The sequence below is a fragment of the Apium graveolens genome, chromosome 5 (genome assembly GCF_009905375.1).
Source record: "Apium graveolens cultivar Ventura chromosome 5, ASM990537v1, whole genome shotgun sequence".
NCBI lineage: Eukaryota > Viridiplantae > Streptophyta > Magnoliopsida > Apiales > Apiaceae > Apium > Apium graveolens.
In genome coordinates, this window is record NC_133651.1 from 243939228 (window position 1) to 243954440 (window position 15213).

At 34.1% G+C, this 15213-nt stretch overlaps 1 pseudogene; it reads left to right on the top strand.

Moving 5' to 3' along the window:
* The first annotated feature begins 3613 nt into the window (after positions 1 to 3613).
* LOC141660842 (uncharacterized) lies at positions 3614 to 13047 on the top strand (annotated as a pseudogene).
* The last annotated feature ends 2166 nt before the right edge of the window (positions 13048 to 15213 follow it).

A 15213-nucleotide genomic window follows, 5' to 3' on the forward strand; every position in this document is an offset into this window, starting at 1 on the left:
ACAAGAAAATGCATATCTGAAAAACAAGCTCAAGTGTGCAAGTGAAATTGAAGCACTGCTAAGGGAGAAGCTGGAAAAGAATGAAGTTAAATTAAAGTCCTTCAAGAATACATCTGAGTTAATTGGACAATACCATGAGAAAAATAATCTATGTGCAAATATTGCTATTAGTCTTGATTATGATGCCTTGAACAACAAGAAGAAAAATATAGGTGACAAAGGGAAAGCAACAGAAATTGAAAATGTTCCAACAATCCTGAAAAAGGTTGATTCACCTATGTTCAAGGCATGTGAAGTTAACTTCATTGAAGAAGAGTTGATTATCAAGCAAGAAATTTCTAATAAAGACAATGAGAAAAAAGATACAGAAGCAACTCAATCCTTCAAAACTGAAAAAAGGCTCATAGATAATCAAAGTTCCAAGATACCTTTCAAAGAAACCAAGACTGAAGATGCAAGAAAGAAGAAGAAAAATAGAAATAGGAAAATTGGGATAAACAAAAGCAATAATTTTGCTTATGTTGTAGATGTTCAAAGAAAGAAGTGTGAAAAATGTGGCTCTGTGAATCATCTAACTCACCTATATAAAAAGGCTATTAGCAAGCCAGCTAAAGGAGCCTGCAAATACAATGAAGCAGATGCAAATGATCCCTACTCATTCTATGACAAGTTTGACTGTATCACTTGCAACTTGAAAGTAATGAAAAGTTGTCACAAACTAAGAGTAGACCTCAAGGAAATAAAAATTGGGTCTACAACATATAGGGAAAATGCACAACAATCATTGAATTCTATTTTATCTGATACAACTCATTCTACTTCTGCTAAATCAGTTAACAAAAAGATAGTACCTAACACTGCTTGGGTTGCTAAATGCACTTAAAACTCATTGTATGCAGGGAAAAGTGAAGAAGGTCATATGGATCATTGGCAGTGGGTGTTCCAGACATATGACAGGTGATAAGGCCCTGCTATCACAGTTTGAGAAGAAGGCTGGCCCTTTGGTGACCTTTGGAGACAACAGCAAATGATTCACAATGGAATATAGCAAGATTGTTTCTGAAAATGTTGTCATTGATGATGTAGCACTGGTAGCTGGTCTTGAAGTGAATCTTCTCAGTGTTAGCCAATTTTAGACATAGGTTTTGAAGTCTTATTCAACAAAGAAGAATGCACTTTTATCAGCAAGAAAACTAGTGAAGTTGCTCTGAAAGGAGCAAGGAAAGGAAGCTTGTTTGTTGCAGACTTGGACTCAACAAATAAGGATAGAATTTGTTGCTTCTACACCAAGGCATCAGAAGAACAAAGCAAGCTATGGCATAAGAAGTTGTCTCACTTGAATTTCAAGGCAATTAACACCTTGGTCAAAAAGGAGTTAGTAAGAGACATGCCTAAACTGGAGTTTGCTCAAGTTGAAGTTTGTGAAGCTTGTCAGAAAGGAAAAATGAAAAAATCAAGTCACAAGTCAAAAACTGTGAATTCTATAAGTGCACCATTGCAACTTATTCACATGGACTTGTTTGGACCAGTAAATGTCTTATCTATTTCAAGAAACAAATATGCACTTGTGATGGTGGATGATTTCTCAAGATACTCTTAGGTAGAGTTCATGCACTCTAAGGATGAGACTTCACACATAATAATTGAGTACATCAAGAAGATAGAAAAATAGGATGAAGATCACAATTGTGTAAAATGATTGAGAAGTGACAATAGAACAGAATTCAGAAATGCAACATTGAATGAATTCTGCAAAAACAAAGGCATTGTTCAAGAATTTTCAGCAGCTAGAACATCTCAACAAAATGGAGTAGTTGAAAGGAAAAACAGAACATTAGTTGAAACTGCTAGAACAATACTGCAAGATGCCAAGTTGCCAACAAGTTTATGGGACGAGGCTGTTAACACTACATGTTACACTCAGAATATATATCTCATTAACAAGGCACATGGCAAATCACCATACTCAATCATTTCTAAGAGAAAGCCTACTGTAAAGCATCTTCATGTGTTTGGAAGCAAGTGTTACATTTTGAAAGACAACTCTGAATATGTGAGAAAATTTGACTCAAAAGTTTTTGAAGCAATTTTTCTGGGATGTTCATTGGAAAGAACTACCTACAAGGTCTATGTGATAGATCAAAAGAAGATTATGAAAAGCACGGATGTGACTTTTGATGATGACAAGTGTCCAGGCTCGGAATGCCTTGATGAAAATGAAGCTAAAGCCCTTGCATTTGAAAACCTCAATATTGATAATGATTCTGATGGAAAAGAGGAAGTTGATGCACAATCAGAGCCGGGCCTGAGGGTGTGCAAGGTGTTCGACAGAACAGGGCCCTAAATTTGCTAGGGCACATTTTTTTTATATAGGTGTATACATATATATTATGTACGGTTAAAATGAATAAAAAAAGTAGCAAACAAAACTTTATTTTTACTTTTTAAGGATAAAATTTGTAAATGCAAAAAAAGAAAATGTCCTACACTTAAATAATTTTTAATTGTTATCAATAAGGCACATAAATTTAAGAAACACAAATATCAAAATCATCTTAATAGAAATAATAAATACTTGTATTGAAAATTGTAGTTTAAAAACTTCATTAAAGTTAATTATTTAATTACAATTAAAAAAACCAATTGAACGTCTAAATATGTATTAATTAACTTTTAAACTCTTTGCATTCTTAATATTTTGAATTTGTACCGGTGACTCTCTACTAACTCATATAAACACATATCACCTATTCATATTTCATCATCTTTGTCTCTGTTAAAAAAAGGAAAAGAAAGGCTTCTTATATTCCAGCCTTCAGCCTTGGTTAATTTTTTTATCACTCAACACTCATCAGTCATCACTCATCGGACATCTAGGGCTCATGCTGCAATTAGGGCTGCATTTTATCACAAATTTAGAGATCAATTTGATTAAAGTGTCACACAGGTTCTTTTGTTCTTATTTATTTTCTTTTGTTCTTATTTATTTTCTAGATTTATATTCAATATTTGTGCACTTTTAATATACTAGAAGTAAAATTATGCCTCCTAAACAATTACCAGGATATGAAAAAAGAAAGAAAAAAAGAAAGGCGGATGAATTTATCCAATCTCAAAAAGGAGCTCTTAATAAGTTTGTTATTAGGGAGTCTCAAAATGTTAATAATGATGTTGATGTTCCTGAAACTTTGGAAAATGATTTAGGTTGTGATAATAATTTAAATCAAGAGAATCATAATAATAGTGAAAAAAAGAAGATGGCAATGATATTAGTCACCCTGGTGATGTTGTTGAGGTAAATCAAGAGGAAAATGTTGATGGATGTGTTGATATTTATGATCCAAGAATTTGAGATGGTCTTGACGTTAAGTCAAAAGATTTATTAATATTAAATGGTCCTAAAAGAGATCTTTCTATAGTTAAAGGCCCTCGAGATAAATTATGAAGGTGTTTCTCTTCCAATTATTATACACGTTATATGTCAAATGGTGAAAAATATGATATATCATGGTTAGTGTACTCAAAAGACCTTGATAGAATATTTTGTTTTTGTTGCAAGTTATTTAAAAAAACTTCACAAAAAGAAAATAGATTGATAAATGAGGGATTTAATGATTGGATACATGCTCCTGTCAGGCTTAAGGAACATGAAAATAGTGGTGAACATGTTAATAATATGTGTGCTTGGATTGATTTACGTGACAGACTAGAGACAAACAAAACAATTGATAAAGATGTTCAAGAACAGATTAAAAAGGAAAAAAAATATTGGAAGGAGTTACTAAATAGAATAATCCATGTTGTGGAATACCTAGCTACAAATACATTAGCTTTTCGTGGAACAAATGACCGGCCTTTTGATGAGAATAATGGAAACTTTCTAGGATTAATAGAGATGATTGCTAAATGGGATCCTATTATGAAAGAACATTTGCGTCGTATTGAACATAGTGAAATTCATTATCATTATCTTAGTAATAAAATTCAAAATGAGTTGATTGTCTCTTTGGCTAATGAAATAAAAAATGTTATGATTAGGAAAATCAGAGAAGCAAAATATTTTTCTGTGATACTTGATTGTACTCCTGATGCAAGTCATCAGGAAAAAATGTCTCTCATATTAAGATGTGTGAATGTATCTAGTAATCCCATTCAAGTAGAAGAATATTTTGTAGAATTTTTGAAAGTAGATGACACATCAGGTCTTGGACTTTTTAGTGTACTAGAGAATGCACTTGTTACTCTTGATCTTGACATTGATAATATTAGATACCAGGGATATGATAATGGATCTAATATGAAGGGTAAACATCAAGGTGTTCAAAAAAGATTACTTGATATAAACCCTAGGGCATTTTATACTTCTTGTGGCTGTCATAGTTTAAATCTAGCACTCTGTGATATTGCAAATTCTTATGTAAAAGCAAAAGATTTTTTTGGTATTATACAAGGTATTTATAACTTATTCTCAAACTCAACGAAGAGATGGAAAATTTTAAAAGAGCATGTTAAAATTAGTCTTAAACCACTCTCTTCCACCAGATGGGAAAATGATGTGGAAGCTGTGAAAGCAATTAGATTTCAACCTATAGAAATAAGAGAAGTGTAAGTCATATGTCATAGCCTATTTGTATATTCGAGGATTCAACTCAACTCAAATAAGAATGTAATAAGTAAATAGTGGATCGACCGTCAGAGAGATCTCGCAAAGTAATATCTGTCAAAGGATTCAGAAACAAGGTTCATCTACAGACTTGAGGAGGTAATTCACTGGAAGAAGTTCAAGAAGTTGATCATGCCTCAGTGATATAAATCAAGATCGTGGATTTAATCAAGTGACAGAGATCTCGTCAGAGTATCATTAATTACAAGGATTTAATCTGAAGAAAATCAAAGCGTCAAAGTCAAGACATGAAGAAACGTCACGGAAGTTAGTCACTCATGAACCAGACAGTACATCGAGTGTCAACGTTGAAGTGGCGGAATTGATTCATAATTCTCAGTGATTTTCAGAAGATATTCAGAAGAATGGATGCTGCTCAGGGTTAGTATTAATTCTCTATTAATTAATTAAGTCATATAATTTAATTAAGAAAATAAATTATATCTGTAAAGATTAATTTATTGATTAATTAAATTAATTGATTAATTAATTCAGAATTAATTTTAGGAATTTTCAGATGTTTAATTAGATTAAAATCTGCATTAAATCAGCAAGACAATTGAAAATGAACTAGCATGACAATCAGGATTGTCATACCGATTGTCATGCTAGGCCATTTTCAATAGTCTCACCGAAAGTTACACTAGGAGGAGGATTGTCTTGCTAGTTCATTCTGATTGTCATGCTAGTTCATTCTGATTGTCATGCTAGTTCATTCAGATTGTCTTGCTAGTTCAATCCATTGTCCTACCGATTGTCTTGCTGAGCTCAGGATTGTCTTGCCAGTTCAATTCTATTCTGTTGATTAAAAAGAAGCAGACAAGCAGCAGTTCAATTATCCATCCAATACACAAGTCAAAAACAAGAACACAGCAGCCGCAACAAATATTTCATTTTTCATCTGCTTACTTCAAGATTAAATTTCTAGTTTGTAAAGTTAAATCCAATCAACTAGAAATCATTCTCTTGTTCTTGTGTAACAATCTAGCGGATCAAAATCCCTAGAACTTAATCTCAAATCGCGTTTAGCATTTGATTCTAATTATTGCAAAAATAGAAAAAGTTCATGTCGAATTTATTCTAAATTTGTGATAATTAATTTGAGATTAATTCCTTGTAATAGATACAGTTGTTGTAACACCTTTCAAGTTTAATAATATTTTTATTTAACTTGAATTTTGTTTCACATTTTTTATTCCGCATTTAATTCGATTATTCGGTACTGTTTGTATTCAACCCCCCCTTCTACAAACACATTGGGACCTAACAATTGGTATCAGAGCCTTCTGATTAACGAACACATCAAGATCCTAGACTTTTGTGATTTTTCAACTCCTTGAATTTTTATTTATTCAAAAATTCATAATGACTTCACATAAAGTTGGAACCGTTAAAATTCCACAATTTGATAAAGAGAATTATATCATGTGGAAGAAGTAGATGCTATTATTTTTACAAGTTGCAAATCCCAAATATTCAAACTTGTTAAAGAAGGGTATAAAAACTCCGATGGTTATTGAACCGGAGGTAATAATAGATGGTGTGGTGACTACTGAAGCTAGAACCTATCCAAAAGAGCCTGAAGATTTTACTCCTGCTGAGAAGGAAGAATCCTCCTTGGATGCCAGCCTTCAATTAATATTAATTGATTCCCTTGATCCCTTGATGAACAGACATGTGATGAACTGTAAAAATTCCAAACACATGTGGGAAACTATTGAGGTGATTAATGAAGGCACAGAGGAAGTTAGGGAGAACAAGTTGGAAATCCTAACCTCTGAATATGAACATTTCAAATCAAATCCAGGAGAAGGAATTACTGAAGTGTTTGAGAGGTATAATGCGTTGATCAACAACATGAACATCAATGGAAAGTATTATTCAATCAGGGAGGTCAACAAAAAGTTCCTTTTAACACTGCCAGCTCATCTTGAACATAGAATCACTGCCATTAGAGAAGCTAGAGATCTGAGTGAGATTTCTTTGGATAGGCTCTATGGAGTGTTAAAAACCTATGAGTTGGAGCAGATTCAACAGAAGGAAGTCTACGGGAAGGATAGAATGGTCAGCACATCTACTGCACTTGTAGCTGAAGGTCAACAACAACAACAATCTCAACAGTTAGAAAGAATGGTACAGTTTTCCAAGGGTGAGGAAAATGAGTTAGTAGCAGAATATGATCCTCCTACTACAAATCAATCAAGTGATGATTTTTATTCCTTGGAAGAGCTGGAGCAATTGGAAGATGAATCAATGGCCCAAATTGTCAAGAGATTCTCCCATGTCAGATTCAGGAGGAATCCCAAGCTTAAGTACAAGTCCAACTACAACAAATTCCAGAAAGGTGGATCTTCATCCTCTAACACTAGCAGTGGTGGATACCAAACAGGGATGGTTGATCGGAGCACCATTAGATGCTATAACTGCAATGAGTTGGGACACTTTGCCACAGAATGTAGGAAGCCAAAGCAAGTAAGAAAGAACTCTGAAAGGGCTTATCTGGCAAAGGGAAGAAGCTGGGATGATACTGACAGTGAAGATGAAGATGAAGGAAATCTTGCTCTTATGGCTATTGATGGAAAAGCTTCATCGTCAAGAATAGAGGTAAAACTTTCTGATGCTGAAATGGTTTATCATCTAAGAGGTAACTTAGATTGTGCACGTCGTGATAATGAACTGTTAAGTTTACAGATCACAGACCTTGAGAAAGAGGTCAATGAATTAAGACTTGTGTACATTAATCAAGACAAATTAAAAGAACAGGTATCTTTTCTAGAGAATAGAGTTGACTGTTATAGAAAACTTGAAACTATTCTCAAAGACAAGATCACCGGTCTTGAGACTAAGGTTAGAGCCTACTTCAATTCTTGTTCGAAGGCTAAAGAGTTCTACAGTAAGCAAGCTGTTAATCAAACATCTGGAATATGTTATGATTACAATGTTGCTATTGGAGAATTAGGCATAAACTCCCCTCCTCATGTATGTGCTAAAGGGAGGGAAGTACCACATGTGCTTAAGGGTGTTGATGAACCCCTCTATAAAGCATCAATTGCTGAACCATTTGATGCGACCTCTTCTGTTATTCAGGAAGAAATACGTGCTGAAGATCATGCTAATGAGATGATTGTTTCCAAGTCAAGTGAGTCGAAAGTTCCAGTCAAAGTTGTGAAAGCAACTGAGACTAACTCAGACACACATGAGTTGGATAACAATAATGCCATGTCTACCATGCATAAATTGCCTGCTGTTAATCACTCTCATAAAGCATGTGGTGTTGCTAATTGTATGTCTTGTGCTTTTAATATGATGTATGCTTATTTTAATGGTAAGCATATGTCTAATGATAAGACTACTCCTCGTCAGCATGTGAATAACAAGAAGCATGATAGGTCTAAGACTGCTAGTCCTTCTAAGGCTAGAAAGGAGACATTTGTGCCTAAGCTTAAACAGAAATTTGTTAACGCTGTTTACAAGGTCAAATGTTCAGTCATTGAGAAAGTTGAGGCAATTAAAATTAAAAATGTTGTTTTGCCTGACAAAGGACAGTTCTACAAGTATGCCGGGCCCAACCAAGTTTGGGTTCCGAAGAAGGTCTAATCCATTTGTAGTGCAGGGCATTAAACAAGTATAACCGGTAGTGTGGATTCTTGACAGTGGATCATCAAGACATATGACCGGAGATAGAGCCCTGCTATCAAATGTGGTTGAGGTAGCTGGCCCCCTGGTTACCTTTGGAGATAACAGCAAAGGTTTATCCGAGGGATATGGCTATTTGCAAGCTGGGAATGTTATCATTGTAATTTTGTATATTGTGCTAGGTTATTATCAGGAAGCAGTATCTAACATATAGCACCAGTGATGAGACTTGAGAATATTACGACATATCAGACACCTGCTGCACATTACACTTGGAATTGTACTCTAGTAAGATGTGTACAAGTGTACTCCTGGTTGGTAAGTCAAAAGAGGAAGTCAATGCACCACAGTTCATGGACTTTGCAGCTGCAGATCTATTGGACTATGCAATTTCTTCTTCACAATCTCACTTCAGGTTGGTATGAACTAGTATACTGCTCAAGCAATCGTCAAGGACATGGTATGGCACTCTAACAGAAGTTATAATTTTATATGAATAAGTAGAGTCGTCATATTAATAACTATCTTATCACTAAGCACAATCATATTGTTTTATATGTACAGTGATATATTGATTATGCAACATAACAATTAGTATCTAAAGTACTTGACAAGTATCGGTCAATGATATATTGTTAACATTATGTTGCAGATATTTGTAAGCTTTTGACATGAATGAGAATTACTTAGACTTTACCCTAAGTGATCAATGTTTTATCAAAAACTCATTCATATTGAAAAATAAAAATTAAACTTCTTTCTACATTAGTGATTTCTTATTTCATGTAAAATCTTTTGAAATCATTATTGTAAATCATTTTTTCTCTATTACCATATATTCTGTGTTACAGGTTCAGTCTCGAATGACTTTCTTTCATTGACAGTCATGAGGTTGAAAACCCACAACGTCTATCCCAGACTATAAAGACAAACACAAAAACAGAACCAACCAACACTCTCTTACCACTAAATGTAGTATGAATGAGCGTGAGGGAGATAGTGCCTAGTGCACCACATAAGGAAGGTTCTGTAGTCAACCTAGTAGCTCTGTCTCCTACATAGATGAGTAGTATTTAAACCGAGACAACTGCTAGCCCCCATACATCTTCTTAAAAAGATGTAATGGCTGAAAAGGCACAAAAACAGTTACTAGATTCATTCTCTCAACAGGGTGCGTCTATTGAATTTTGCCTGTCAGCCAAGGTATCCGATGTAGTGTCACCACTTCAAACATAAACAATTCTTGATGCACAAGAAGAGGTTACACACACAAAGGATGAGTTGACGGAAACAAGAGTTTCGACCATTTTAAGGTCAGATTCGATTGTTCAAGTCTCGTTAGTGGACCAATTGCCTTTACAGGTGTTAGGAGAGGATACTGATCCAAAAGCCATATGTCAGTGGTCAGTGTCTACCTCCCCAGGCTTAAATCCCCTGGATGCATCTGCGGATAGTGGATCTGACATAGGTGCAGATCGGCAACTTGTTGACAATGATTCAGATATTACCTGATGAGTCACAAGGAAATGTCTTCACAGACATTAGAAGGGAACCTTGATCTTTATGCTAAATTCTTTGGATCATTGTTTACCTTCCCAGAATTCAAATCTGGAACCCTAAAAGGAAAACTAGCAACTTGTAGATTATGACTCAGATTTATCTGACGAGTTTAACAAGGATGGGGATTTGTGAACTCCCATTGCACCACCTGTGACCTCCTTAAGGATGGCTAAGGTGATTTTCCTTGCAGGTACAGCTGGAATATGGAGCTATGAGAGGAGTGATACACTTGTGAGAAAGAGTGTAAACACGAGTGGAGAGAAGAGTGAAACACATGTGAGGTACACTAAAACACAATCACACACTCACAGTGAGGAAGAAAGAGAAACTACTTGTTATTTCTTTTCCAACCAAGTGAAATATGAGAACTCCTTCAGACGACGGCATACATTCCTTCTTTAAGGGGGAGATAAAAGCTTAAGAAATAGTTTGGAGGATTCCTCAACTAAGGGGGAGAAATAGCAGGGAGTAAGAAAAAGATCCTAAAAATGTACACTACACCACACCATTGTTGTTTGTAACTACGGATCCTATTGTACGGGAGAGGTGGTAAACACAAGGTGATTTTCTAGTAAGGGAAGAAGCTGTTAGGGGAGTACCATTGGTTTTTATCTGCGGATCCTATTGTACGGGAGAGGTGGTAAAACGAAGGTGATCTTCTTTAATCAGTTGATTCTCATAGGGGGAGAAGCAAGAGATATGGGCTTCTCAACAGGAAATGTGGTTGTACATGTGAAGATGGAACTACTTGAAGATATGTTCAGTCTAGAGGAACATCTACTTGGAATCTGGAAAATGTTAAATCTAGTCCATAACTTTTCTACTATTTACTTTGCATTTCTGTTTATATCTTTTTCTTATTTGTTAGTTGAGTTATCCTCTAGGTATTTGTGTGTTATTGTCTAACAAACAAATAGGGGGAGATTGTAAGTCATTTGTCATAGCCTATTTGTATATTCGAGGATTCAACTCAACTCAAATAAGAATGTAATAAGTAAATAGTGGATCGACCGTCAGAGAGATCTCGCAAAGTAATATCTGTCAAAGGATTCAGAAACAAGGTTCATCTACAGACTTGAGGAGGTAATTCACTGGAAGAAGTTCAAGAAGTTGATCATGCCTCAGTGATATAAATCAAGATCGTGGATTTAATCAAGTGACAGAGATCTCGTTAGAGTATCATTAATTACAAGGATTTAATCTGAAGAAAATCAAAGCGTCAAAGTCAAGACATGAAGAAACGTCACGGAAGTTAGTCACTCATGAACCAGACAGTACATCGAGTGTCAACGTTGAAGTGGCGGAATTGATTCATAATTCTCAGTGATTTTCAGAAGATATTCAGAAGAATGGATGCTGCTCAGGGTTAGTATTAATTCTCTATTAATTAATTAAGTCATATAATTTAATTAAGAAAATAAATTATATCTGCAAAGATTAATTTATTGATTAATTAAATTAATTGATTAATTAATTCAGAATTAATTTTAGGAATTTTCAGAATTTTAATTAGATTAAAACTGCATTAAATCAGCAAGACAATTGAAAATGAACTAGCATGACAATCAGGATTGTCATACCGATTGTCATGCTAGGCCATTTTCAATAGTCTCACCGAAAGTTACACTAGGAGGAGGATTGTCTTGCTAGTTCATTCTGATTGTCATGCTAGTTCATTCTGATTGTCATGCTAGTTCATTCAGATTGTCTTGCTAGTTCAATCCATTGTCCTACCGATTGTCTTGCTGAGCTCAGGATTGTCTTGCCAGTTCAATTCTATTCTGTTGATTAAAAAGAAGCAGACAAGCAGCAGTTCAATTATCCATCCAATACACAAGTCAAAAACAAGAACACAACAGCCGCAACAAATATTTCATTTTTCATCTGCTTACTTCAAGATTAAATTTCTAGTTTGTAAAGTTAAATCCAATCAACTAGAAATCATTCTCTTGTTCTTGTGTAACAATCTAGCGGATCAAAATCCCTAGAACTTAATCTCAAATCGCGTTTAGCATTTGATTCTAATTATTGCAAAAATAGAAAAAGTTCATGTCGAATTTATTCTAAATTTGTGATAATTAATTTGAGATTAATTCCTTGTAATCGATACAGTTGTTGTAACACCTTTCAAGTTTAATAATATTTTTATTTAACTTGAATTTTATTTCACATTTTTTATTCCGCATTTAATTCGATTATTCGGTACTGTTTGTATTCAACCCCCCCTTCTACAAACACATTGGGACCTAACAAGAAGCCTTACTGGAATTAGCTGAAACAGATGGTGACAATGATGTTAGGTGTAGGGCTAATACTTTAGCTTGTCTTCATATTGGAAATTTTGAATTTTTGGTAGGTTTAATTATATGGTATGAGATTTTACATGCAGTGAATTTAATTAGTAAACATTTACAATCTAGTGATATGCTTATTGATGTAGCTATTGATGAGATACAAGGATTGATTAATTTTTTTAAAGAATACAAGGAGACTGGATTTATGGATGCCATGAAAATTGCTAAGGATATTTCTATAGAAATGAAAATTGATCCAATTATTCAGGTTAAACGTGTAATTCGTAGAAAACACATTTTGATGAAACAATTTCTCCAGAAAATTCTCAATCACCAGAAGAATCTTTAAGAGTTAATTATTTTCTTTATTTGGTAGATCAAGCAATTGGATCATTAGAAAAAAGGTTTGAGCAGTTTAGTACCTATGAAAATAATTTTGGATTTCTTTTTTCTTACCAAAAGTTGAATTCCATGAATGAGAATAATTTAAAATTAGCATGTAGCAATCTTGAACTTATTTTAAAGCATAAGGATGCCTCTGATGTTGATTGTGAAGAATTGTTCCAGGAGTTAAAAATATTAAGAACCATTTTACCAAATGAGACAACACATGTCTTAGAGATATTGAATTATTTAAAAAGATTTGATTGTTTTCCAAATGTTTTTATTGTTTACAGGATATTATTGACTATACCGGTCACAGTTGCATCTGCTGAAAGGAGTTTTTCCAAGTTAAAATTGCTGAAATCATACTTAAGGTCAACTATGTCGCAGGAGAGATTGAATGGATTAGCACTTTTATCCATTAAAAATAGTTTACTAGAAGATGTTGATTATAAAAATATTATTAGTGAGTTTGCTTCCAAGAATGCTAGAAGAACAATTTTCAGATAATTAATGTCATCTATGTACTTGTTTATTTCTTAACAATTTTCAGTTAATTTTTTTTAATATGTAAAATAATTATTTTATGCATCAATATTATTTTTACACTTTTCAGTTGATTTTTATTATTGCAAGTACTTTTATATATTTTTTTATGAAAATATTTTAGAATTATGGGGCACATTTTTCAAAATTTACACAGGGCACTCTAAATGTCAGGCACGGCTCTGTGCACAACAGATGATAAATGAAGAGAATACTGAACAGTAAAATGATAGGAATTGGAGCTCATCTCAAACACCTAAATTTGATAGCACAAACTCAGGGGGAGAAAGAGAAGAATGATCTAGAAGTCATACCAATAATGAAGAAAATAATGAAGGTACAAGTCAGCAAACTCATACAAGAAAGTGGGATAGGAGTCATACTAGAGAAGCAATTATTGATGATCCTACTGCTGGTGTGAGGACTAGAAGTGCAACTGCAAATGAGTGCCTACATGCATGCTTTCTGTCTCAAATAGAACCCAAGAAAACTGAAGAAGCTCTAATGGATCCTGATTGGATATCTGCAATGCAAGAGAAGCTTAATCAGTTTGAAAGGAATAAAGTTTGGGAGTTAGTTCCTGCACCAAATAATAGAAGCATTATTGGAACAAAATGGGTGTTTAGGAACAAGATGGATGAAAATGGTATAGTTACCAGAAACAAGGCAAGATTGGTTGCAAAAGGCTACTCAGAAGAAGAAGGAATTGATTATGATGAAACTTTTGCTCCAGTTGTAAGACTTGAAGCAATAAGGATTTTTTAGCATTTGCTGCACATTCAAATTTTAAAGTGTATCAAATGGATGTCTAGAGTTCCTTCCTAAATGGTGAGTTAAAAGAAGAAGTTTATGTGCAACAACCACCTGGCTTTGAAGATCCAGAATTTCCAAATTTTGTGTACAAATTACTCAAGGCTCTATATGGACTAAAGAAGACACCTAGAGCTTGGTATGATACATTGTCAGAATTCCTACTGAAACATGGTTTTACTAGAGGTACTATAGACAAGACTCTCTTCTATAAGAAATATGGTGAAGATATGATCTTAGTTCAGATATATGTGGATGATATCATCTTTGGTTCTACTAATGAAAAGCCTTGCCAAAGATTTTCTAAGCTTATGCAGAGTGAATATGAAATGAGTATGATGTGGGAATTAAGTTAAATTCTTGGACTACAAGTCAGTCAAAGAAGTAATGGAATCTTCATCAGCTAAACTAAGTATGTCAATGACCTATTGAAAAAGTTTGGTATGGTTGATTGTTCACCTGCTCCTACTCCTATGTCTACAGTAACAAAGTTGGATGAAGATAGAAAAGGCAAGAGTGTAGATATATCAAGCTATAGATGAATGATTGGATCATTGCTTTACTTAACTACAAGTAGACCAGACATCATGTTTGCAACATGTCTATGTGCAAGATTTCAAGCCAATCCAAAAGAATCACATTTGATGGCTATAAAGAGGATTTTCAGATATTTGAAGGGGACTCCAAACTTGGGATTGTGGTATCCTAAGGGAACTTGTTTTGAAGCTGTTGGCTACACATATGCAGATTTTGCTGGATGCAGGGTTGACAGATAGAGTACTAGTGGAAGCTGTCAATTTTTTGGTCAAAGACTTGTATCCTGGTATAGCAAGAAACAACAATCTGTATCAACTTCTACAGCAGAGGCTGAATACATAGTTGTAGGAAGTTATTGTGCTCAAGTGCGTTGGATTAGAAATCAGCTAATGGATTATGGCCTAGTGTTACACAAAATTCCTATCATATGTGACAATACTAGTGCTATATCTATAGTGGCTAATCCAGTTAATTATTCTAGAACAAAGCATAGTCATGTAAGGTACCATTTTATTAGAGAACATGCTACAAATGGTACCATTGAGCACATTTTTGTTCCAACAGAAAAATAATTAGCTGACATTTTTACTAAACCTTTGGATGAAGCAACTTTCACTAGACTTGTAGGTGAAATTGGAATGCTTAATTCTTCATCCTAAGGCAAGAACTCAGCTAATATTTTGCAGCAGATTAATTTCTAATAAATCAACTTTTGTTTGATTTAATTGGAAATTAACTGAAATATGAATTATAAATATTTCAAAAATCTCTGCATATTTATTT